This window comes from Glycine max, chromosome 12, assembly GCF_000004515.6.
Source record: "Glycine max cultivar Williams 82 chromosome 12, Glycine_max_v4.0, whole genome shotgun sequence".
NCBI lineage: Eukaryota > Viridiplantae > Streptophyta > Magnoliopsida > Fabales > Fabaceae > Glycine > Glycine max.
Window position 1 is genome coordinate 17429341 of NC_038248.2, and position 24964 is coordinate 17454304.

Below are 24964 nucleotides of genomic sequence, written 5' to 3' on the forward strand. Positions count from 1 at the left end.
ATTTGAAGAAGTCAAAAACCATTTGAAGAGTAACATCTTTTAATTTGTTCAGAAACTATCACTGGTAATCGATTACCAAATAAGTGTAATCGATTACACTAAGATTTTATGTGAAAGGATGTGACTCTTCATAATTAAATTTGAATTCCAACATTCAAACACACTGGTAATCGATTACCAAAACATTGTAATCGATTACAACATTTTGAAAATAATTGGAATGTTGTAAATTCATTTTGAAAACCATTTTGCTACTGGTAATCGATTACAATAATCTAGTAATTGATTACCAGAGAGTAAAAACTCTTTGGTAAACAAGTTTTGAGAAAAATCCATGTGCTACTCAGTTTTGAAAAAACATTTTCATACTTATCTTGATTAAGTCTTCTCTTGATTCTTGAATCTTGAATCTTGATCTTGATTCTTGGAAGCTTGAACCTTGGATCTTGATTCTTGATTCTTGAAATCAAATTTCCTCTTGAACCTTGAAATGTTCTTGATTCAATCTTGAACATCTTGAACTCATTCTTTGATTCTTGAGATCATCATCTTTGTTATCATGAAGTGTTCTTGACCTTTGAGCTTTTTGTCATCACCTTTGTTATCATCAAAACTTCTTTGAATCAATCTTGATTCATCATGAAGCTTGCTTCTACATTTTCTTCAATGCAATATGTAAAAAAGTCATTGACCTTCAACAGTTGGATGATTTGGAAAATAAGGCTTCCATTATCATGTGTCAGTTGGAGATGTGTTTTCCACCATCATTTTTTGACATTATGATTCACTTAATTGTGCATCTTGTACGAGAGATATGGTTGTGTGTGCCCATCTTTCTATGGAGCATGTATCCGGTTGAGCGGTACATGAAGGTCTTGAAAAGTTATATGAAGAATCAATATCGACCTGAAGCAAGCATTGTGGAAAGGTACATTGCAGAAGAAGCCATTGAGTTTTGTTCTAACTATATAGAAAATAGTACACATGTCGGTCTTCCTCAAAGCTGTCATGAGTGCACACCACAAGGTAGGAGAACACGGGGATTTAATGTTGCAGCCATAGATCGACAACAGGTCTCACAAGCCCATCTATATGTACTGAACAACACATCAGACGTTATCCCGTACATAGATGCTCACAAATAAAATGTGGCAGCTACTAACCCGAAGATGAACATGATGAGGGTGTGGCAAAAGCACAACAGGACTTTCATTAACTGGTTTAGAAAAACTATCTTCGCTGATGACACTACTTCTAAAATATTAAGATTGTTAGCTATTGAGCCAAATCTCAATGTCCTTACTTGGAAGCGATATGATATCATTAACTATTCTTTCTACATAGAGTCACAAAATGATAAAAGTACCATGTAAAACAGTGCGGTGACCGTTGATGCTCATTTAGATCACTTTAGCAGTGCATCAGATAACAATCCAGTATGAGCATCCATGCCTTATTTTGGAGTCATTCAAGAAATATGGGAGCTTGATTATGGTGACTTTAGAGTCATTGTGTTCAAGTGCAAGTGGGTTAATGGAAATATGGGTGTCCGTCAAGAAAAAATGGGGTTTACTTTGGTTGACCTTGAAAAGGTTGGTTACAAGGATGAGTCTTTCATAATGGCAGCACAAGCTAGACAGGTGTTTTATGTCCAATATCCGAGTGACCCAACATGGTCAGTTGTTCTACAGGGGAAAACAAGTGGTTTCCCTTACCATATGTATGCTTCAACACTTGATGTTAACGACATGCCCACTTTCTCCCCACAAATGCCTTCCATAAATGCTGAAAATGAGGAGGACAACGTACAAGCAAATCGTAACGATCATGATGAAGGTTTATGGGAGAACGAGTATATTTAATTGTGGTATATACCGAAATCATGCTTAAGTCATCAAAATTAACTATTTTACATTTTACAGTTATGCTTATTTACAATTTCAAACTTACATGCTGTTTTAATTACTTTGTGTTTGTTGGTTGTTATTTTAATTTTGTACAGGACCCGTGGCAACACCCCCAGCAAGTTCCCCTCCACCTTCAGATGCTCCTTCGGGAACTACGTCAAGGAAGACTAGACAATGTAGCTGGCTTAAAAGATTGACTGGCAGAAGCTTGGATCAGCCATGACCTACTGTGAATGTGAACCCTACAACTGGTAGAGGATCAGGCCCATATAAAGAAAAGTTCCATAGTTACCTAGGGGCACGGGAAAAAATCCCAATTGTACATTCCCGTTGGAAAGTTGTCTCGGATTCTCTAAAGAACCTAATATGGGATGACATTATGGTAAATGTAGTTAAATAGCGCTTTCAATATCTTTTTGTTTAATTAAGTTGCTAATTATGGTCGTCAACACACAAGAGGTTCACCTAAACAATTTTCTTTACTGTAGGGTAAATTTGACATCCCCGAAGGATCAACTTCCAAGAAGAAGGTGATGTCAACGGTTGCCACCAGATGGAGGTAATTTAAGTCTTCCCTCACCATTAAATATGCATATGTTGACAATGAAGGTGAGGATAAACTTTATCCTTTTGTTAAGTATGGTTTGGATCCAGAAACTTGGGAACAATTTGCGAAGAGTCGGCAAACCCCTAATTGGCAGGTTTGATGTAACTCGTTTATAATAATAGATTTTGATTTACGTTAAGTTTGTTGAAGTAATTATTTAGTACACACTATTTATACTTGATGATAGGGAATACGGAAAAAAGCTTAGGAAATTCAAAAATTCAATGATTGCCCCCACTTACTGCCTCGTGGGGGTTACGATCTTCTAGAAAAAAAATTGATGCACAAGAAGGTTAAGACAAAATAGTAGCAAGCTGAGTTTATAGAAAATTCAGAAATGCTAAAAAATCCTTCATCCCCGATTGCAAGACATGTCATGTGGAAGATGGCCCATACAAAGCGATATGGGCAGATGACATCTACATCGACACAACAAATCTCTAACAAAATCGTGAGTTGATGTTATGAGTTCATTTGAGTTAATAGTAATGTAATGGGAACCATTAACTGATTTCACAATATAACATATTTGTGGTGGTTGTCATAGGATGATTTACAAGAACAAACCACGCAGGGAAGCTTTGTTCCTGATGGTCGTCATGACATATTGAATATTGCGCTTGGCCGACCAGAGCATCCTGGTCGTGTTCGTGTAGCTAGCCATGGTGTGACTATCAGTCAGTATCTTGGATAGACATCACGTGCCTCCAACACTTCTTCGACCACAATAACCCTAGATCAAATGGTAGAAATCATAGGGAGTCTTAAGGAAGAGTGGAGGAGAGAGGTAGAAGAGGATAATAGGCGCAGTTTAGAGATAATGAAAAATGATTTAAAAGAGGTGATTAAAATTAAGTTATCCCAAATGGCCTCCCCAAACTCACCCCCAGTAGAAGCGCCAGACCCTCAAGTATTAGGTGCACGTGTTAGCACCAAAGGAAGTTGTGCTAAAGCTGTTGTAAATGTAGTACCAGAAGAGCCTTTTGTTGTTGATGTCACAAGTAATGGGCTTGTACATAGTTGTTGAGGAGGGTACACGGCTAGTGGCCTTGGGTAAGGTGTTTGATAATGCCACCTCAATTCACAATGTCCCTTACGCAGATGATGTCCTGAGGGTCAATGTTATAACAATTTAAGACACTGATGCTCAGGTCCTATTTTCGACGTCAATGATTCAATATGTGAGGGAGGCGGTTAACACATTCATTTGATGGTCGATGCATCTTATGAAACCTATGTCTTATGTAAGTAAATTGATTTTCCCTATGCTTTGTTTTCATAAAAATCGATATTGTTCATACTTGTAGGCTAATAACTGTAATTATGATATGGCATTAACCATATAGGATTCGCACAATAATGTGGTTAAACCGGTTGGACGTGTTGACAAGGTGCAATATAGGTGTTGGAGAGGATCCATTGGGAAAATTGATGAGGATCTTGTATGATGTTTACATGAAGCTAATTCAGCTGCCATGGGATGGGACAAAATATGGGCTTCCAAATGTGGAAGCGTCCTTTTTCATCACACATGCTGATCTAACTGAAATATTATCAGGTGACAAGTGTTTAAACACATCTGTACTACAACTGTGGATGATGTAAATAAATTGAATTACAAGACTTATTACCTCATAATGATTTTTGTTTCATTGTAATCACTTAACAATATTTATGTCAAATGTTCACAACAGGTTTATGGATGACTATAGTACAAGCAGAGGTAATGGTTCAGTGTATGGTTTCCTTGAGCCTCAGTGTATACACAATGCTAAGGATAAATGTCAACAATGTCAAGATTACATTGAAACATGGGTCAAGGAGTCACAACGACAACTGTACTTAGGAGCATACTTGAATCAGTAAGTTAAATTGTTGTAGTACATTCTAAAAATAATTGCATTATGAAGTAGCTAATTATAATTGTCGACTTTAGAGCACATTGGCAACTCGTTGTTCTGTGTCCAAGGGATAACATTGTTGTTTGGTTTTTTTTTTTTGCAGAAGAAGCCTGATGTTAACATAAAAACTGCAATTAACAGGTTTTATTAAAAATTTTAAGTGATTTAGTGTATAACTGTTGTTATTTTTGTAACAAGTTCAATGAAGGCAATAACTAGTACTTTCAAAGGTATGCCTAATCAAGCTGCACCTTGGTGGATTGAACCATAGGTTAGTAATGATTTAATCAATAGGTGTTTGCAGTGAACACATTTGTAACTTTCTATGCTTTGAATGTTAAATATATTTTGCATGCTGACTTTAGAGTCATGTTCAAACCGGAGGCTATAAGTGTGGATATTATGTGATGCATTAGATGTGGTGCATAGTTAATGCTAGTTTGAAGGATGAATGAAACATGGTATATTTACTAACACAAATTAAAATTTTTAGTATGGTTAATATTTGTTAATAAATATTACTCGTCATTACTAATTATGTCATGGCTTGTCAATTTTGTAATGGTTTTCTGATGCAACAACGTTAGACGTGGAGGCCATCACAACACTTCGACATAAATGGAAAACATATTTTTTAGCTTGTAAAAACATGTGATGTTAAATATGATTTAGATGATATAGGAGAAATTGTCATTGAGATGATATATGAACAACTTCGGTTAGTAATTTACATTGATTTTAGCGGAAATTTCAGTCATGTAAAAAAGAATTTTGCAGTTATTGTAATTTTGGTATATATTTTTTATTTATAAGATAGTATAACTTCCATTGTGGCTATACTGTGGGTGCATTGCAACATTTTGTGTGATTGAAGGTTAATGCGGGCTGTTGTTGTTGCAGGCAGCAACACAATTGCGGTTGCGAGCTGCAATTTAGAACCATGATTTGCATTATAGATGCTAAACATGTGCTTGCTTTAACATCTGTGATTATTTTCTTTTTATATGAGGTAAGTCATGTTGGCTGTTCTATGGTTTACTCCTTGCTAGTTGCTCCTCCCACAAATGATATGGAAAAAGGGATGAGGGTGAAATAATAATTTGGAGTGTGGGAAATGTTCATGGCTTTTGATTGGTAATTAATTTTGGATCTTTGATGGAACTACTATTTATTTATTTTAGTAAGTTCTTAATTGTTTGATGCTTGGTGTTTCAGGGGTTACAAACGGTTTTTGAAGAAAACAACTCTAGAGACATCGGACTACCTTAAAGATGATTGTTTATGTCATTCTCCTATATTTAGCTTGTCATTTTCATTTCAGTTGTCTAAGAATATCATCATTTAATTTCAGGGATGAAACATTTATGTCAAGAACATTGATGACCAAGTGATGAAGAACTAAGGGTTCATTATAGTGCATGTGGCACTATAACTTCTGCAAAAATTATGCGAGACGACAAAGGGATAAGTAAAGGGTTCGACTTTCTCTGCTTCTCGACTCCTGAGGAGGCCAATAAAGTTGTGAACACATTTCATAGTAAAGGGTTTGGCTTTCAATAGATAGAAGGTTTGGAGGTACAAAGAATAATAAGGCTAGGAAATTGATAAAAAAAATCTATTTTTGGAGATATAAAGGTTTCTTTAGGTTTTTGAAAGATTATTTAGATGATTTGTTGGGTATCATTAGTTAATAGTTTATTTATCTGTGATATGGTATATGAGAGAGCATTGTTATTTGATTTCCCTTGTATTTTGTTCATTCTTCATTTCTTTTTTTTTTCAAGGAAGTCCTCTAATTTGTGTTTTTTAAAATTGATTTTACTCAACAGGCAAGGCAATCGAAGCTATTATTTGAAGCTAAATTTGCAGCTTTGAATCGAGTAAATTATAGGATATAACATGACCCTTCTAGCTTATTTTGGAATAATTGATATTGTATCTATTTGTCACCGACAATATCATAATTCTTTCTGTTGCATTATACTTATTGTCATTTTAAAATCAAGACCATGTATAGAAAGTGATTCAACCAATAAATTAGATGTCGTCTAAGTAATGGGTGAGAACTATTCAACTAGTTTCTGTGAAGCTAACATACATTAGAGTGTATTGATACATACTTTCTGATTGATTCACATATAAAGATAATTAATGATTTTATTATAAATGTTTCATGTTGTTTGCAACAATATTGACAAATATATTTGGGCACGGGTAGAGAATGTAAAGACATTTAAATAAAAGAAAATATACATGACTATCCCAAGGGTTTTAGAGTCATCATTGAAAAGCTTATTCTTAAGGCAGATGCAAGGTTATTTAGTTTGCAGAAACGAATGCTTAAATCGCTAAAGACAATAGTATATTTTACACTCATATTAAGGTCAGGGCTGTAATATGATTATTAGATGCTATTCATTCAGGATGATCTCAGAGGGAAAAAATAGAGAGATGAAGAAGAAAGAATTATATATTCTATTGAAATCATGTAGAGCTTTTCTATGATGTTGATCGGTAACTATCAAAAGGCATTCCTCTTCACCTCATTCTTAGTATCAATAAAAACAAATATATTTCTTGTATTTTTACTGCATTTTTTGTTTAAATAGTTAACTAGAAAACAATGACAAACAAATTACATTCTCATCGTGTATTTTGTATTTTTGTTTCATATGAAGGTTTGATTTAAAGAAATTTGGCCAAATTCTCAGGTACATTATTGGAAAAATTACACCAGTGCCTACACATGAAGTTCGATCATCTGATTTTGGAGATCGAGCTAGGATAAGGATGTACTTCCCCAAGGAGGGTTCTCAGTTGACGCCTCCACATTGTTCTATAGACTTCTACAGGAAGAATTATTGCCCTATGGTATTCCGGTATTTATTAACTACATGCACACCTGAAGAGACATATGTTTAGTAATATTTATTGGAACGCTTTTCATCTGGCTACATAACTTATTTGTGACTGTTTGCTCGAGTGTATATTCACTAAAGTATTTATCATGGCAATTTTGTTGGACTACTCATCAACTGAAGATTAATAAGCTTAGCTTCTATGAATCAAAAATACACTTAGCTTCTAGTTATGACTCTAATTTCTTTTTTCTGGTGTAGAGAAATTTCTCTAGACTGCATGTTCTTGGAGTCTTAGCACATAATTGATTACAACCTTCTATTGGGATTACATTTTAGAGCTTTTGAGAATCCAAAGGCCTTAGTGGAACCTCCCAGACTACCACGACCTCAACATGGCATGCCTACCCTATGAACATGCTAAGTACCTCCTCTGTTGTTATTTTAGAACATGATATGGGATTCTTCTTTACAAAATTAGTGATTATAGATGACACCTAGCAATAACATTCATTAGAATAGCTTATAAAATGGGAGGTAGCATCATTTATCAAGTAACTAATCCTTCCATGTATTCATACAATAACTGGAAAAAAAAAAAAAACAGACCAACTGAACTATCTAACACCTTCCTATTAGCCATAAGTTTATATAGTGCACTTTTGTTCCTATGATATATCTCCATCTTTTGTTTATTTTATTTTGTAAAGTCAGGTACATTCAAGTTTGTATTTCAACTGTACAAGTTAACTACAAATTGATTATGTTCTCTCTATTTTCATGCATTTGTGCTTCGGTTTCTTTCTTTTGATTAAGCACTTTGTGACTTGCTTTGCTTTACGAGATGCACAAAAACAAGGGGAACAGTTGATTATTCCTAATGGCTTGTTATTAGTTGCTCATGAACCTAGCTTCGTCAACACTGCACTTGGACCACACATTAGAGGAAATACATTGAGGGCATACTCCATAGGGAAATTTCCTAATTAGTGACTCTTTTGATTCTTACCTATAAAAACAAAAAAGAGCTCTGAGATTTATTTAATATTTGATAGTTTGATACATATCCCTTGTGCATTGCGTTACACATTTATGTATTTACATGCAAAGAATGAGTGAATGGTGTTGTAGTTGGTTGAGGACAATCTTTTTAGCAACCTGGTAGGAAGTTAACCAAAAGAAGAAAGAAAGAAACAATCAGTCATGTTTGTGGCACACAATTGGACCAATTGACAATACAAAGCAACAAACAAAACAGGATCAAGTCCTTACTCGCTATATCGCCGAAAGACCAAAACATAACAGAACCACTCCTCTTTTATTTTAAATATCATTCCTTCCCCCTTTTCTCAACCTCTTTCCCCATTCTCTTTTCAATTTTCAACTCTCATTGGTATTTAACCACCACCAACTCTCCTTAAACTTGTTCATTTCCTGTTGGCTCCCATAGGTGATCGTTACATGCTAAAGGTTTGGTCATTCTGGATTATAAGCTGAATGCTCAAATCAGATTTTGATTATGTGCTGAATTTGCAAATGGATTTTCTCTTGGTAGCTTTTTTTTATTTGAAGTTGGAGAGAGGGGGGGGGGGGGGGGGGGGAAGGGGTCAACAGTCCAATTTTTTTTGGTAAATTGCGATGAAATTGGGAAATTTTGCAAACTTGAATACTCCTTTTGTTTAGTTCGATGGTTTTTGTCTGTACTAAGTATCTAAGGTTTGACCGCCGATTTAGAAGAAAAGAAGTATAATTAAAAAAAACCATTAACATGCAACAATTGACTTTGCATGGTTGTATCTCTTGGTGTTTGCAATTGAAATGTACAAATGACACTTCACTTATGTTGGAATATGGTATATTATGCAGAGTGTGGCCGTCATATCCCAGGATCATTATGAGTTGTGGCTGCTTTGGACTCTCAACTCTCAAGAGGAAAATGAATCCTTCTCGTACTCCTAATGAGATTGATGGTGAGGGGCTGGTGATTACTTATTTTAATATTCTGCAACCTTCAATAATTATGGACTATTGTATAGTTTGATATTCCTTTTTTTGGTTTTACCAATGAACATACACTTTATAATTGTAAGTAATTTACATTGATACAAATGTAGAGGAGAGGATCTTCATCCTCTCTGAATGATATATTGAATATTGGTTCAACTTGAGTATTATCAATCAAGCCATCTTGCATTTTTGTAACTATCATGGATAGGTCTAACAAGAGCAACAGAAAGTCTTCATTAAGTTGTATAGTTCAAAAGATAAATGTGTCCATTTAGTTTAGACATAGGTGAAAACATGATTTTAGAAGTTGGAATACAAACATAACTTTTGGAGATTCTTACTAGTTTGGTCGTATTTGATATGCGGTACAATGATGACATTCGCAGGAGTTCTGGTGTATAATTAGTAATACTTTTATTACTACCATTTTGTTTTTGCCATTTTTCACTATATTTAATGCCATAGTAATTTGTTCTTCAGGAATTTGTCAAACAAATTTATTGTAATCGTGTATCTATTGTCAGCATATATGACTAATTCCTATATTAATTGTCCTATATGCTTGTACCTTGATTCAATTTTTGGTGTATGTTAATCCCCATTTGTTGTGTTGTTAATGATATCTACTTATTTACTATCTTCCTTGCTGAATTTTAATCAGGATTAGGATCTAGATCTGAATTCCTAAATTAAGTCTCTTATGAGACATTAGCTACATTTACACCTTGTTATTGTGTTTCATTAATAAACCTGACAAAAAAAAACATTCTATGACGGTTGTATGTGAAAATCGTTACATTCTAAGACAGGTGTGTCTCCAAGTCCGTCTTAGAATGGGCAGCATTCTATGACGGTTATCTGGCAAACCCATCTTAAAATGTTGTACATTCTAAGCATTCTAAGATGGTCGTGCAACCATCGTTGTAGAGTGTTGGGTTTTCTATGATGTCGGCTTCAAAGACGCATGAAAATCGACGTAGAAAAGCCAAAATAACCAACACAGAAAGGCTATTTTGTAGTAGTGAGTCCTGAAAATGGGATAAAGGCTATAGATAATGTCAAAGGAAGCAAGGATAGCACCATTGCCAACAACATTGAGAGCGCTTTTGCTGAAGTTACTTTTTCTCATTTAGGCTTTTTAAACATAGTTGACACGTGTATAAATTAGATTCTAATTTTATTAGTGTTTGAAGACATCATTGTATGCTAAGATAAGACTTTTTGTGTATGTGGAAATATTATGACAGGCAAAAAATGTGACAAACGGGTCCAACGAAGCTAGTGTTGTCTTCACAGGGGCCACCAACATATTGTACACATTTGGTGAACATGCAATTACTGTGTAAGTTACCCCTTTGGAATAAATGGTCTAATTATTAATAGCTAACACAGAGACAACAGTGTAAGTATAATTATGATAAGTGATGATATAATACATAAAAAATAATAAATATTGATAAATTATATAATATGTGAAAGTTTCTAAATATTGTCAATTTCACTTTTACCCTTTTCTTCATCCATGCCTCGTTATTCTCTTTCACTTATTTCTTCACAACTTCTCTTAGCGGCTTAATGCCAATCATTTTGGTTTTGGAGAGCGAGGGACATAATGATGCAAAATCAACTTTTAGGAAAGCTTTGTTCATTCCTCCCTCTATACCCATTTGCTTGCCTCTATGTGTGTGATACTCAAGCTAGTTTTAATCATTTTTAAATATTTTCTTATTAGTGTTGGATATTATTTTATTAACTTTGAATTATTTTCAATTGTAGATTTGGTGATATCAAACAAACTAGTGATATATGATCTTGAAAATATGGTCATTAGATGGACTGACTACAACTGTGAGTACTAAGCAACCACTGATGATGTTTCGTTTCCTACTTTGTTGTATGGTTTTCTATTACATTTGTTCCTTTTTATTTGTATGCATAATGTAAAATGCAAGGTTGTGTCAAGTTCATATTACCTAGCTTGCTTCCTTTTAGTACTATTTAATTTAAATTAATTTCATCATTCTTATCCCAAATCCACTCTAGCTTGTAGTGTTTTTCATGTTTATTTTTGGGGTAATTGAATTACACTTCTTTTGCTTGAGAGATACTTCAATTATTTATCTTTCCTTCTATTTTTAACAATTACACTCTTCTCTTGAGAAATGAATGTGCTACACTTTAGTCTATTTTATTGTAAAAGGATCTCTTGCAGTGGCAGGGTAAACAAGTTTCTAGGGTTATTTTTCTTCTCTATGCAGCCTTTAGTCTCTAGGAAGTTGCTTTAAACTATGAATCATCTTTAATTCTTGTTTTGTCATCAATTAGCCATTATTTTCACTTATGTTTCGACCCTATTATATTTTATGATATTGATGTTTTGAATGGGATAGGATGGGATGATGAGCAAAAGCGGATATTTGGTAAGATCCAGTCTTCTAATTTAATTAATTATTAACTTGAATTTTTTTAAGCATATTATTTTAATTATGAAATTACAGTGAAATGACAATCGTAAATGTAAATGTACATATTATGATTATATCTAATAGGGTGCAACTTGGATAATAGCTAGGTTCCTTAGAAAGCTAGATCTTTGTAATGGCACACTAAAATGAAATATGTCACTATCTTATTCAATATTAACAGTAAAATCAACTCCCAATGTGTAGACTTAGGAACATGAGTTACGTGGCATTCGTAAGTAATTGTCCTATCTTAAGTATTAGTTAAAAAAATATAGTTTTTACATTTTTTGTGGTAGGATATATATGTGAATAAGTTGAAAATGAGTAATATTTAAACCTTATAGTTTGATAACTATCAGTTAAATTTATTTGTAGATTAATATTATGAGATTGTAAGTAATGTGATATTGTAATTAAAATAATATTTTTAAATATTTCAATTTAAAATTAATATATTTTTTAAAAATTGATTTTGGTTGGTTATGGTAAAATAAACAAAATATTAATTTTTTTTACAAAAAAAAATATTGGCTAGTTTAAAAGTGATATAGAAAGTGCCCTTATAACATCGGTTTTGGCTAAAACCAATGTCGTAAGCACATTCAAAAAAATCGATGATGTAAATGCACTTTTACATCATTTTTTCTAAACCGATGTAGAGAGCGCTTCAGAATACACAATTCAACATTAGTTTCCCCAAAAATGAATGTTATAAAGGTACTTTCTACATCGTTATTTTTAGAACCGATGTAGAATGTGTTTCAGAAAACACAATTCAAAATTGATTTTAACCAAAACCGATTGTTTGTGCATTTTTTGCTTCTTTTTTTTTTGTATATTTCTTAATATACAACATCAGTTTTTTAATAACCGATGTCATGTAGTATATGTTAACATCCATAGTTTCAACATCGGTTTTTTCAGTTAAAAACCAATGTTGAAAGTCGAAAACAATCAATATTAAAAGTGTATTTTCTAGTAGTGATTTATTAACATATAAGATGAATATATAATTAATTTTGAAAAGATGATTATTATTAATTGTATATTTTAATCATAATATATCTACCTATTTTATCTTTTGAATATATAAAATAATATTGTGACAAATCATATAACAAATGAAAGAAGCGTATAACCACACATCATTTTTAAAGAACGTTGCATGATTTTTTTTTTAAATATCATTATCATCATTATTATTTAGCACATGACAAAAAATGACATTATAATTTTAAGAAGACGAAAAAATGGATGAAAGTTTTTGCAAGGAATAAAACCAAACTTTGAAAATTTTATAGGAAAAAAGCATATTTTAGCCTAAAAGAACACATGTAAAACAAGTAAGCAATTAAGAAAATGTACATATTAGTTGTTGTGCTTTTAAGATGCATAACTCAATCAGGCCATGTTTGTAGAAATCTCTCCTTATAAGGCATCAACCATGTATAATAAACATACTCACGAAATGTCGAATAACATGTGCACATGTTTGTAAAGCTTTTCAAGCTTTGCTCATACAATTCTTCATCATTCAAAGTTACTATTCCTGCCCAAGTATCCATCACAACTTCCCAGTATTTTTCCTTAGTCATGAACATCTTGCATTTTGTTTTGACATTCTTAGAAATGTGGAATTTACATAAAAAGTTGGTTGAAGAAGGGAAGACAACATCCATTAAGAAATGAACATCTCTCTTAGTAGTGGGATCGAGAGAAAGAATAGGAAAGGTGATTTCATTATAGTTCTAACTTGTGTTAGTGACAATAATCACCTGAAGTAGCACATCATCCTTCACAAAATTTTGTTTTGACCTCACGTAAAGCCCATTCAAAATTTTTCATCCTCTCTGATTGTTAATAAGCAAAGGCAACAAAGAAAGTCATTTTTGTTGAAGTCAGTTAGTATCACAAACAAACACTAATGGAAATGAATTTAATAGTGTGATGAAATCTGGATGTGACCACATCATATCTTTGACAACATCTTGAATGTCCACCCTTTTAAACTATTAAACATATTGATTGTGTTCTATCAACTTCATCAGACGTTGTACCTCCATTCTTGGACCAATATTGTTCACGATGCTATTTTTTTCATTCATCATATACAATTTTGTTGGTTGTGACATTTCTTTGATCTTTATCTTTGACCATAAAAAAAGATTGACTAGGCTTCTCAAAGTTTTTGGTCATTTGGCTAAGCATAGTTTTTCCTTCTCTGTTTAAAGGACCAACATACGTATGGCCAAACAACATTTCACTGATTTTATGGTTATGAACACTATAAACGACATAAAGTTTTCAACCTACCTCTTTGAAGTGGAAAATAATGTACCTAGTCTCGGATAGGTCCGAAGAGAGATAAAGGGAAAGGATAATTAGGAAATAGGAAGCATTGGAGGTGTCGTGAAAGAGGAAAAAAGAAGGGATTGAGGTGAGAGAGGAAGGGAGAAGCGTTGTGGGTATAGGAAAAAGTAGAAGAGTAAAACAATCATTTTGCTATAGTTGATAGTTCCATTAGCAATTTTGGTGGTAGCTATGGCAAGTCCCATTTTTTATTAAAATGAAAGGGACGTGGATAGTTGATGTCCATAGATGGGATTGCTATTTATATTCAGATCTTACTATTTTCACGCCATGTCTTTTAATTTTTCTTTTATTTCCAAAATATCCTTTTGATAAAAATACAATTTTGTTGTATAAAATATACAATATTGTAATACTTCTATTACAATATAAGTAGGTAAAAAAATGAAAACATGTTTTTTAAAATACATTAAAAGGATCAAATTAACTTGAATGTTTCAAGCAATGAAAATATGATTCTGTTGTAAATTTTATACAATAAAATCATATTTTTCTGGCAATTTTTTACCCCTATTTTGCAAAAAAAAATGATTTTGTTGTATTATAAAATGGAATGGAACTTCCATTGTATTTTAAAAAATTACCTTTCAAATTTATTATTAAAAGATTAATTATATAAATTTTTTCATTTTTAAATTTATTTATTCATAAATATGAATATTAAATATTTTATATATTAACTATTGATGACATTTTAACAGTTAGTGAAATGTTCATGCTTCGTGGGTTAACTAGGCGTGTTTTGGATTTTCATTGAGTTAATACTCCTAGTTTTGGTCTTTTTTCTTGTATAGAATACGGTAGACTAAGTTTTTAATCATGATGTATCATTTTCTTGTTTATGACTCAAATGTATAATGTATTTACTTTCAAGATTGTAAAAGTATATTCATATTTTTGTATTTGAATTGTTTAGTGATGAAATTGAGGATGCCCAGACAAAGTTTGATTGTGTTTTAATGATTTATCCTAGATCTAATATTTTATAAATTTATTTTGTTTACTATGAGTGATATTTCAGTAAATGACATTTTAAATGAATGATAAATTAATAAGGATGTGTTTTGCTTGGATTTTCAAATAATGTCGTTTTGGAACGAAAACAAATCTACCCTTAACATTCAAAGGATGTTTATTAAATTAAAATTATTTTATCCCATAATTTCGAAAATGACGAGAACAAATGGTGTTACAACCACTATATAGGAAATTGTATTACTTTATATATCAAATATTTCTACAATAACAGTAAATTTGTATGATGTTTATCCATATAAATCTCTGATATGAAAAAAGCTAATTTTAGGGTAATGTCCTTAGGTTGTTTCATTTTCTTCTACAACTTCAACCCTTTATTCTATTGTTCTCTCACCATCACTACTTCCATTTTTTTCTCTCTTGCTTGAAATCAACTCTCTTTGCTTTTATCATCCATGTGTCAGGATTTTCAAAAGGCAAAAATATGTTTTTTCGTTCATGTAACTATTAAAAAGTTCAGAATTCATTATTGCACAATTTTTGGTATATTTTTTGTTATCTTAAAATTGAAATGTATTGTTTTTTACTAGAGTCGGACTTGGACAAATCCAAGTATACGTGACATTTTTTAAAACTTAAATTATAGGCGTAAATATGTTTTTCGTCCCTATAAATATCAAAATATTCAGAATCTATCCCTACAAAAGTTTTAGTCTTTTTTGCGTCGTTGAAAAATTTAAATTTGTTACTTCCATAGAATTCATTCCTAATACGAATCAATTCTAAACATCTTAACCAAACAACAAATACTGTAAGCATTTATTTTGGACTGGCCAAATTGATTTTATATGGCACAAAATCTAAACAAATATGGCATCAATGTCTAACCATAAGCATTGAAAAGAAGATACATGATTACTATACTCAAACTGCAGCTTAAGAACAAATTAAACTGGCACAATAAACATCTTTAACTCTGTTTGTTTTACAGATGAAGGAAACAAGAATGAGTCAAGTACATAGGGGAGATAAATTGGTGAAATGGATTTATCAGTCCTTGCACCAGAGATTTCCTTTTCCTCTTTGTCTGATTCACTTGTTTCTTGGGCAGAAACAACATGGGTAGTGAACATGACATCTTTCACAGAAGACAAATTTGACATTCTTAAGCACAACAATCTGAATTCTGCCAAAGCAATAAAGGGAGTTTTGGTCATTCAAATTGGGGTCAATGAACAAGTTCTGTACATGCATTGGAGTAGAGCTGCATCCATAATATTGGATAATTGTGCATTGTAATATGATAGTATAAGGGAATGCCATGCCATCTAAAATCAGAAGATCAAAGTTGGGCAGGTGATTCAACAGACGGGGGATGCTGGCCTTAAGCCAATTGGTTTTGCTTATAGACAAAGACATGGAGAACAACTTCAGCAAGAAGAATTGATCTTGTTAGGAAGATGACTCAAAGCTGTAGGGATTGATCCAGATAAACTATTATTGGCCAAATTCAGAATTTTCAAAGATTTAAGAGATCCCATAGAGGAAGGTAAGTCTCTTTCAAGCATGTTGTTTGATGTTGCAAAGTTTTGGAGCTCTTCACAGCCTTCAATCTCTTCAAGTATGTGGCCATTAATGCTGTTCATTTGTACATCAAGAGATATTAGATGTTTCAATTTACCAATTCCAAAGGGTATGCTTCCATTTAAGTGGCAGTAGCCTAGAACCAGAAAGAGAATTTGAAGCTGACCCAACTCTGAAGGGATGGAGCCAGAAAGAGAATTTAAAGACAAATCAAGTGTTTAAAGAGAAGTAAAGTTACCCAACTCAGCTGAAATAAAACTTGATATTCTTGAACTAGACAATTTGAACATAGCTCTGTGTTTTACCAGGTAGGAGTTCTTTGTCATAGACTAAACTCTCAAATAATCTTTGAAAAGGTCTTTTACTTCACAAAATAAAAAAAGGACATTCTTACTTGGTTCATTGGGTATATTGTTAATATTTTTATTAGTTCTTCTTGATTGTTTTGTATATTTCCCCTTGATTATTATATCTCCTTGCCCTTAAAGATCATTTCTACTCTCTACCTTAGACATATTCATTGCAAATACCCAAAGTACTTAAACCTTAAGATACTGACTTTTAATAATATCCCATGAGACATGGAAATGCACTGTGACTGATTATGGGGTGAAGAACTGCACATTTTTGTTACTATTAACTTATTTATGGCATTGACATCTTAGTTTGACAGAGTTAAAAGTAGGGAATAAAGGACCACCTAAAGCACCAAAAAAACACAGCACACAGTCGGAACAATAGCTAGAGCAAGATTTAGCAATCAGGATGTTGTTGCTGGAGTGATTGTTGGTACTAGAACAAATGCATCTTATGTACAGAGTGCACATGTAACTTATGTACTGAGTGCACATGCAATCTCCATTGGCCTTATTTTATAAATTTATTGTATTTCTACTTTGACAACAAGGCAATAATGATTCAGAAATTGTCTCCATATTAATTGGTTGAATTATTAATTTGAGCAAGCTAAAGTGCATGCTCTGTTCAGACTTCTTTTCATGTGCCATCTTAGTGTCATCTATTTAATTTAAAAGACTATTGAATCCACCTTTTTCCACTTCTATCAGATTTCTTACCATTGACATGAGCTCATAGTTTTTTTTCTTTCATTTTGAAACCTGTAATCAGCACAAGAATGTTGCAGTACCAAATTGGGATATTATTGCCTCTTTTGGGACATACTTGTTAGCTAGTTGATAGGAAAAGTGAAAACTAGAGAAAGAGTGACAATGGAGATTGGTGGATTTTATGGTTTATAAATGTAGACTAAAAAATGTGCAAAATGACAGGATTGAGTGGTTTCCATTCCTCTCATTTATTAGGTGAAGGATAAAGGAATACCATGCTATATACTGATCCTTTCTGAGTTTTTTGGGTAGTTTTGCTGCAGCTATTCGCTCTTCAAATCTATGGGTCATGAATGTTGTGCCTACTATATGTGTTAATAATATTTTACTATTATCATCTTCTTTTTCAGATACAAACTATTTGACAAATGGGCATTTAGACTCTGCCATTGGTTAGCTAATGGGAGAGTGCAACAGCAAAGGATGAGTTTCAAAAGGAAGGATATCTTCTTAGAAGAGCTTTACTAACTAAAAGTAGCAAACCTAATTAATTAAACCAAAGATAATATTACTCTACAACACCACAATACAATCTAACAACTCTAATTAATTAAACTAGAGATAATGAACAGTTACTATTGCTTAGTAGACGAGTATTTAGGGTAATTTGAAAATGGGGTGATTGTTATTTAGAGTTGAGATCTATTTTGGAAAATTTGTTAGACTAACCAATTGCTATCTTATGCCTCTCACTAAGTGGTTATTTTGCTTCAAAATATGATTATCATCTCTGCAATTGGAATTATATATTAAATACTAATCAAAACTAAGTTGTTGTTCCACTTGCTTTTAAGTTCCCAATAGACAATAAGGGGAGATTTAAAGGCTAAAACAAAAGTTTGAGAGTCAACAAGGTTTGTATGAGTTGTAATTAACTTAATTTGTGACCTGCTGAGTAGCAAAAGAATGATCAAGGATTTTGTATTTCAAATCCAAGTAGCAAAAGGACATTGTATAACTAGAGAAGTCTGAAATTTTGATACCATTCATAGCTAGGATAAGAATAAAAGGAAAAAGGGGAAGATGAGGTGCTCAGATTAATGGTTGATGAAGATAACTTGATTATGCAGAATTGCAACAACCTACACTACACCTAAACATTAGAATTCTAGGACCAGAAGTGGTTACTGGTCAGAAGCAAGCTATAAATCAATACAATCAATACTTAATTAAAGCTTACAGAGTTGGAGTGCAAGAGGGTGTGGCTAGAGGGTTTGGCTTTGGTTTAGTTTGTCTATTTATTTATTGTACCCATGGTTTGGTAGTGTGGCTTGGAGGGAAGATGGTACTAGACAAAGGTTATACAGGAGGACAAGTCATTAGTATATTTTTTGCAATTTTGATTGGTTCCATGTAAGTTAGATTCTACTTTCCCATATACATTGTGGATGGATGAAACAATCCATATCTTACAACCTCTACCAAGCTTGGCAGAAAAATTTGATCAAATTTTCTGGGCTAATTTTTTTTTGTTGGTCTCTTGGGCAGGCATCTCCAATCTTAACTGCATCCGATGTAGGACAAGCTGCTACCTTTAAAATGTTTGAAACGATTAAGAAGCAGCCAGATATTGATGCTTATGACACTGGTGGTCGACTGCTAGATGATATTTCTGGAGATATAGAGCTTAAGAAGGTTTGCTTTAGTTATACTTCTAGACCTAATGAGCAAATATTCAATGGATTTTCAATTTCAATACCAAGTGGCATTATTGCAGCTTTGGTAGGGCAAAGTGGAAGTGAGAAATCAACAATTATTAGTTTAATTGATAGATTTTATGATCCACAAGTTGGTGAAGTCTCATTGACGGTATCAATCTCAGAGAATTTCAACTGAAATGGATAAGATAGAAAATAGGTCTTGTCAGCCAGGAACCAGATCTCTTTGCTTGCAGCATTAAACAGAATATTGCCTATGGTAAAGATGGGCCAATAGATGAATAAATTAGAGCTGCAACTGAATTTGCAAATGCTGCTAAGTTCATAGATAAATTTCTCCATGTGAGCTCGCAATTCATCTTTAATTTTTGAAAATCTTCTGTGTCTATGTGTGTGTATTCAATAAGAGGCCTTTTTATGTCATTACTTTTGTAAAATTGTGAGTTTAGGGACTTGACACGATGGTTGGCAAGCATATTAGAACAAACACTAATTTAAGAGGGGCAATGGGATACGTTGCACCTGAATGGCTAAGGAATGCACCAATAACTGCCAAAGTTAACAAATATAGTTTTGGGGCTAAGGAATGCACCCTGCTTTCAGTGTATGTTTGTGATAACACTATGCTACCCTTAGGGGAGTTGCTATCATAGCAATTACATAAAAACATTCAAACAATGTAGCAGCACCAGCAATCAATGCATTGCAATTCACACACCTAAACTAGTATGAAATATTGAAAAATTGAAGAAATGGGATACTTGAAAAATGGCCATGAAAGCAGAGAAAGCAAGGCAGACAATATATGGACTAGCTTTCTGCTCAGACCCTGCCCAATCAATTTTCACTAACCCAATCAGTCAAATCATAGCTAAGCTCCAACACACAAATAAAAAATGTACTTGTTAATTTTAGTTCACCAACAAAACATGATAAGTAACTTACAAAATATCTATTTTTGGTACTTCCTTTGAGTGTTGAATTAAGTGGTCCTACTTAAAAGGATATTACCTTTTGTACAACTAATTAAAAGCTATAACACATAAGCTTGCGAAAGATGACTGTACAGAGCCACACATGGATGGTTAAATTTATGTTGAACTTATTGGCAAGAGTTTGTTTGCTGAATCACCAAAATCCTGCATTTTTCTCCCTAAGATGCTCAGTAAACTATGCATTTTTTTGCTGAATCACAGGGATCCTTAAGATTTAGATAGCACATACATTACTCTTGCTGATGTGCTACAAATTCTATTATAAATTCTCTTAGAAGATGTCAACTATTCAATGCAACCATGGTGCAAACGAAAATTTGGAATATAAAATGTTATGCAAGATGTATTCTTAAAAGAGATAATGCTTTAAATGCCTTTATAAGGTGACAATAGTTGAACAAAGAAATGATTTTACAAAATAAAAAAAAAGAGCCCAATAATAGCACAAATACTTAGATCAATCACCTGATATGAATATTGAGTGTGCAGATCCGCAGATGAAATGAAACAACTTTGAGAAGAATGTGTCTGAAAATGTTTAGAAGAAAAGGGTTAGAGAAGTCAAACTAGAAGGATATTCTCTTCTATAAGGATTTATGATTTGAAAATAGTTTGGGCTCTAGATATTTAAGTTACCAAATACTGAAACACTAAATGGAAACCTAGCCAAGACTGAATATTTAGACAATTGACGGACAGGGGTTCTTACCTTTAACACAAAGTTGACAGATGAATTGCTTCGCTGTTGCTTCGTAGACCTTCAAGTGAGAGACGAGCCAGCCAAAGCTTCAGTCACACAGAAAGGGTGACTTCGAGGGTCACAACTATGAACATAACCACAAATTCCATGAGGGTCACACTAAGTGGAAGAGAAATAGAAAACTAATAAAAGGGCTTTGATGGAAAGTATTGAATACAAACCTTTGCTTACAATTAGTTTCCAAATTGATTTTATGCATACAATATGATGGGTTGATTCCCATCAAATCTGAAATGTGCCAACCAATAGCCGCTTTATGATGTTTTAGAATCTGCACCAGTTGATCCTCTTCTTCCTTCTTCAAAGAGTTACTAATTACGATAGGTTTAGTCTCGTCATCTACCAAGAATACATACTTTAGATGTGCTGGAAGGGTTTTTAATTCTGCTTTGGACTTTTCTGGTGGTCTCATTTTCTCCAATTCTTCAAAAACCACATGATCAACGCAATTGTCTTTTGGATCATCACACTCTTCATTATCGACTAAGTTGTCTATCTCATCACCCAATTCTTTTTCCAAAAGAAACTGTTGTACATGGTTGAAGCTGATAATACTATTTCCTGTTCCACCTCTTCCTCCTCAGAACAAGCATCACCCATATCTGAGTGTTTCATGGCCTCAAAGAGGTCAAAAAAGACTTTTTGATCCTCCACACTGGGTTCCAATCTACCTTTCTCTGTTCCTCCAACATAGCCAGCAGTGGCTGGGCAGGAATATTCTGGAGTACTGGAGACTTCAGACGTTTTCTCTTCAGTGGTCATCTGATGATGGATTGAGGTAACTTTAAAAATGCTTTCTTGATGCCTTTCAATCTCTGCACGCTCTTCCTCTTGTCTAGCCGCAGTGTTAGCCATGTCATCCACCAACATACTAATCTGAGTTGCAGTTCTTCTAACGGCCTGTTGCATTGACTCTATTGTATCTTTGAATTGCATTAGCAAATCATCTAGATTAAGAACTCCTTCTGCTTTATCATTATAATCTGGTCGCCAGAATGACTCCCCTTGATAGCCTGCAGAAGACTGGTACCTTTGAAATTGAGTTCCCTGCTATTGCATTCCATAACAGGACTCTTTAGAGCTAGCCTGGTATGTCATGAAGTCTGCCAAAATAATCTCAAGATTAGGGGCTCTTTCCTTTTCAAGGTAATCATACATGACCGGTTCCTATCTCTGGTCAAAGTTATTTATAGAATAAAAATAACAATTGTCTTTGTGTTGCTCTCCTTTGGCTAAATCACAGTTCATTAATGGGACTGAGATAATAATCTTCATGATATAGCAGTGAAAGAGTTGCCTTAGTGAGGAGTAACTAAATCACCTGTAGGAGATTCTATACATGTAGAATACTAACAGACAGCGATTATCCAGTTCAATAAGAGAAGACAAATATAAATTGAAGAACACATATTCACAGAAACAATCAAAGAATAACAAAAAAAAGAATAGACACCTAAGAACGAGCTAACTTCCCAAATAAAAAGAAGTTCCCCGAAAAAGGCGCCAAAAACTTGTTCGTGGCCGGCAAGTGTACCGGATCACACAAGTAGTATAAAATGGTAAGAACCGAGTATTGAACTCTCGGGGAACTTGTGTTATTTGGCAAGCTATTTTGGTAAATAGGTGTCTGGTATGAAAAAATGATTGTGGTTATGAACAGGTATGTAAACTATCTATGCAAAAAGAAAGAAAATCATGCAAGAGAAATGTTGTGTAAAAACAAGTAGAGAACGCATTGGTGTTCCTAATAGGTTCCTGATGCTAAAACGGATGTTCTCTATCTAACAATGCTAATGTATTCCTATGTTGTCTCATGGACTGCTAGACCCCAATTCCTCATGATAGCCTAGCCTAATCCCGATCAAGCCTCGTCTGCAGATTCCTCTTGTAAGACTAAACTCAACCATGACCACATTAAGACACAAATACACAACTAAGTTCTTGTACCCCAATTCCTCGTGATAGTACAACAACTTAGCCCCGTACTATCAAGGACTTTAGAATCAAACCAGTTTCTGTAGAAGCAAGCTTCATGATGAATCAAGATTGATTCAAAGAAGTTTTAATCATAACAAAGGTGATGACAAAAAGCTTAAAGGTCAATGAAATTCTGATACCAGGGGACAGATGTCGTACAGGATGTCACGACATCACGCTTCAGAACATGCAGATTATATGTGTCCGTATGAACAGATTAAACAAGTAAATAACACAAGAGAATTGTTTACCCAGTTCGGTGCTACCTCACCTACATCTGGGGGCTACCAAGCCAGGGAGGAAATCCACTCTCAATAGTGTTAGTTCAAGGTCTAACAGCCCCTGTTTACAACCTTCTCACCTAACCACTACCCGTGCGATCTCTACCTAAGAGCCACTCTTAGATATGAGAACCTCCGCTCACTCCCTCTCACTCACACTCCTGTGTTTACAATTAAGTCAAAGACACACCAGAGATCAACTCTGAACAAAAGAGATCAACTCTACACACTAGAGATCAACTCTAGACACAAGAGATCAACTCTACACACATAGGTCCAACACTTGATGTAAGGGTACCATCAAGGTGGCTCACAAAAGACTCAAGTCCCAAAAACTCACAAATTAACTCTTCAATCCCGGACTTGGTACAGAACTCGTGCAGCCTCCATGATTATATAGCAATTTGCGTTTCTGGGCTGCAACGGCTTGATGCTGGAGGAGATCTATCTTCTTCTGAAAAATCTGCAGTTAAAGAACTAAAAGATAACTTTTGATCTTTTAGTTTGAATCTTTAATCTTTAATCTTTAATCCCTGAACGAACTCTTCTACTTTGAAATTCGAACTTTAATGATCTTTTAATTCGTTCCTAAAGATAGATCTTCTAATCTCTTGCTAACTGCACAATAATCTGTTAAAGATATAACAGATTTATATGTCCAGTATTTTCGGGCCGGATGTCAGGACATCGTGTCCGACATCGTGGATCCTGCAGCTTCACTTCTGCACTTGACTTTTATCTTGCATTGTACAGCAATTCCAGTATTCTCGGGCAGGATGTCAGGACATTGTATCCGACATCGTGGATCCTGCAGCTTCACTTCTGCACTTGTCTTTTATCTTGCATTGTACAGCAACTCCAGTATTCTCGAGCAGGATGTCAGGACATTGTATCCGACATCGTGGATCCTGCAACTTCAATTCTTCATTTGACATTTTATCTTGCCTTGTACATTGTGCAGCCCGATCTTATTCCTTGACATAACGTTGGACATCATGTGCAGCAACTCCAGCTTTCCTTCATTGTCTAAGTGCTTATGTTTTAACAAAATCTTAGCCAATCTTTTAAAGCTCAGTAGAGCCAAACACTAACAATCTCCCCCTTTGGCAAATTTTGTCTAAAACATACTTAGACACTTCCTGTGCAGGTACGAGCAGTTATGCAAGTGGGATCAGCAACTTTCATTATCAGAGTAATCAAGCACAGCGGAAATTCTTCAAGTTGCAAATCTACAAGTCTTCTCCAGGATGTCAAGACATCTCTCGTGACATCAGCTTTCTGCTACTGCTCCCCCTGTCTCCATGCTTACTGCAACATCTTCTATCAGCTACTAGTCTTTTCCAGGATGTCGAGACATCTCATGTGACATCCGCTATCTGCTCCCCCTGTCTTCATGCTCTTACTGCAGCATCTTCTAGCAGCTTCTAGTAGCTTACATTTGTCATCATCAGCAGCAGTCTCCCCCTCAAAATCATATTCATACAACTCC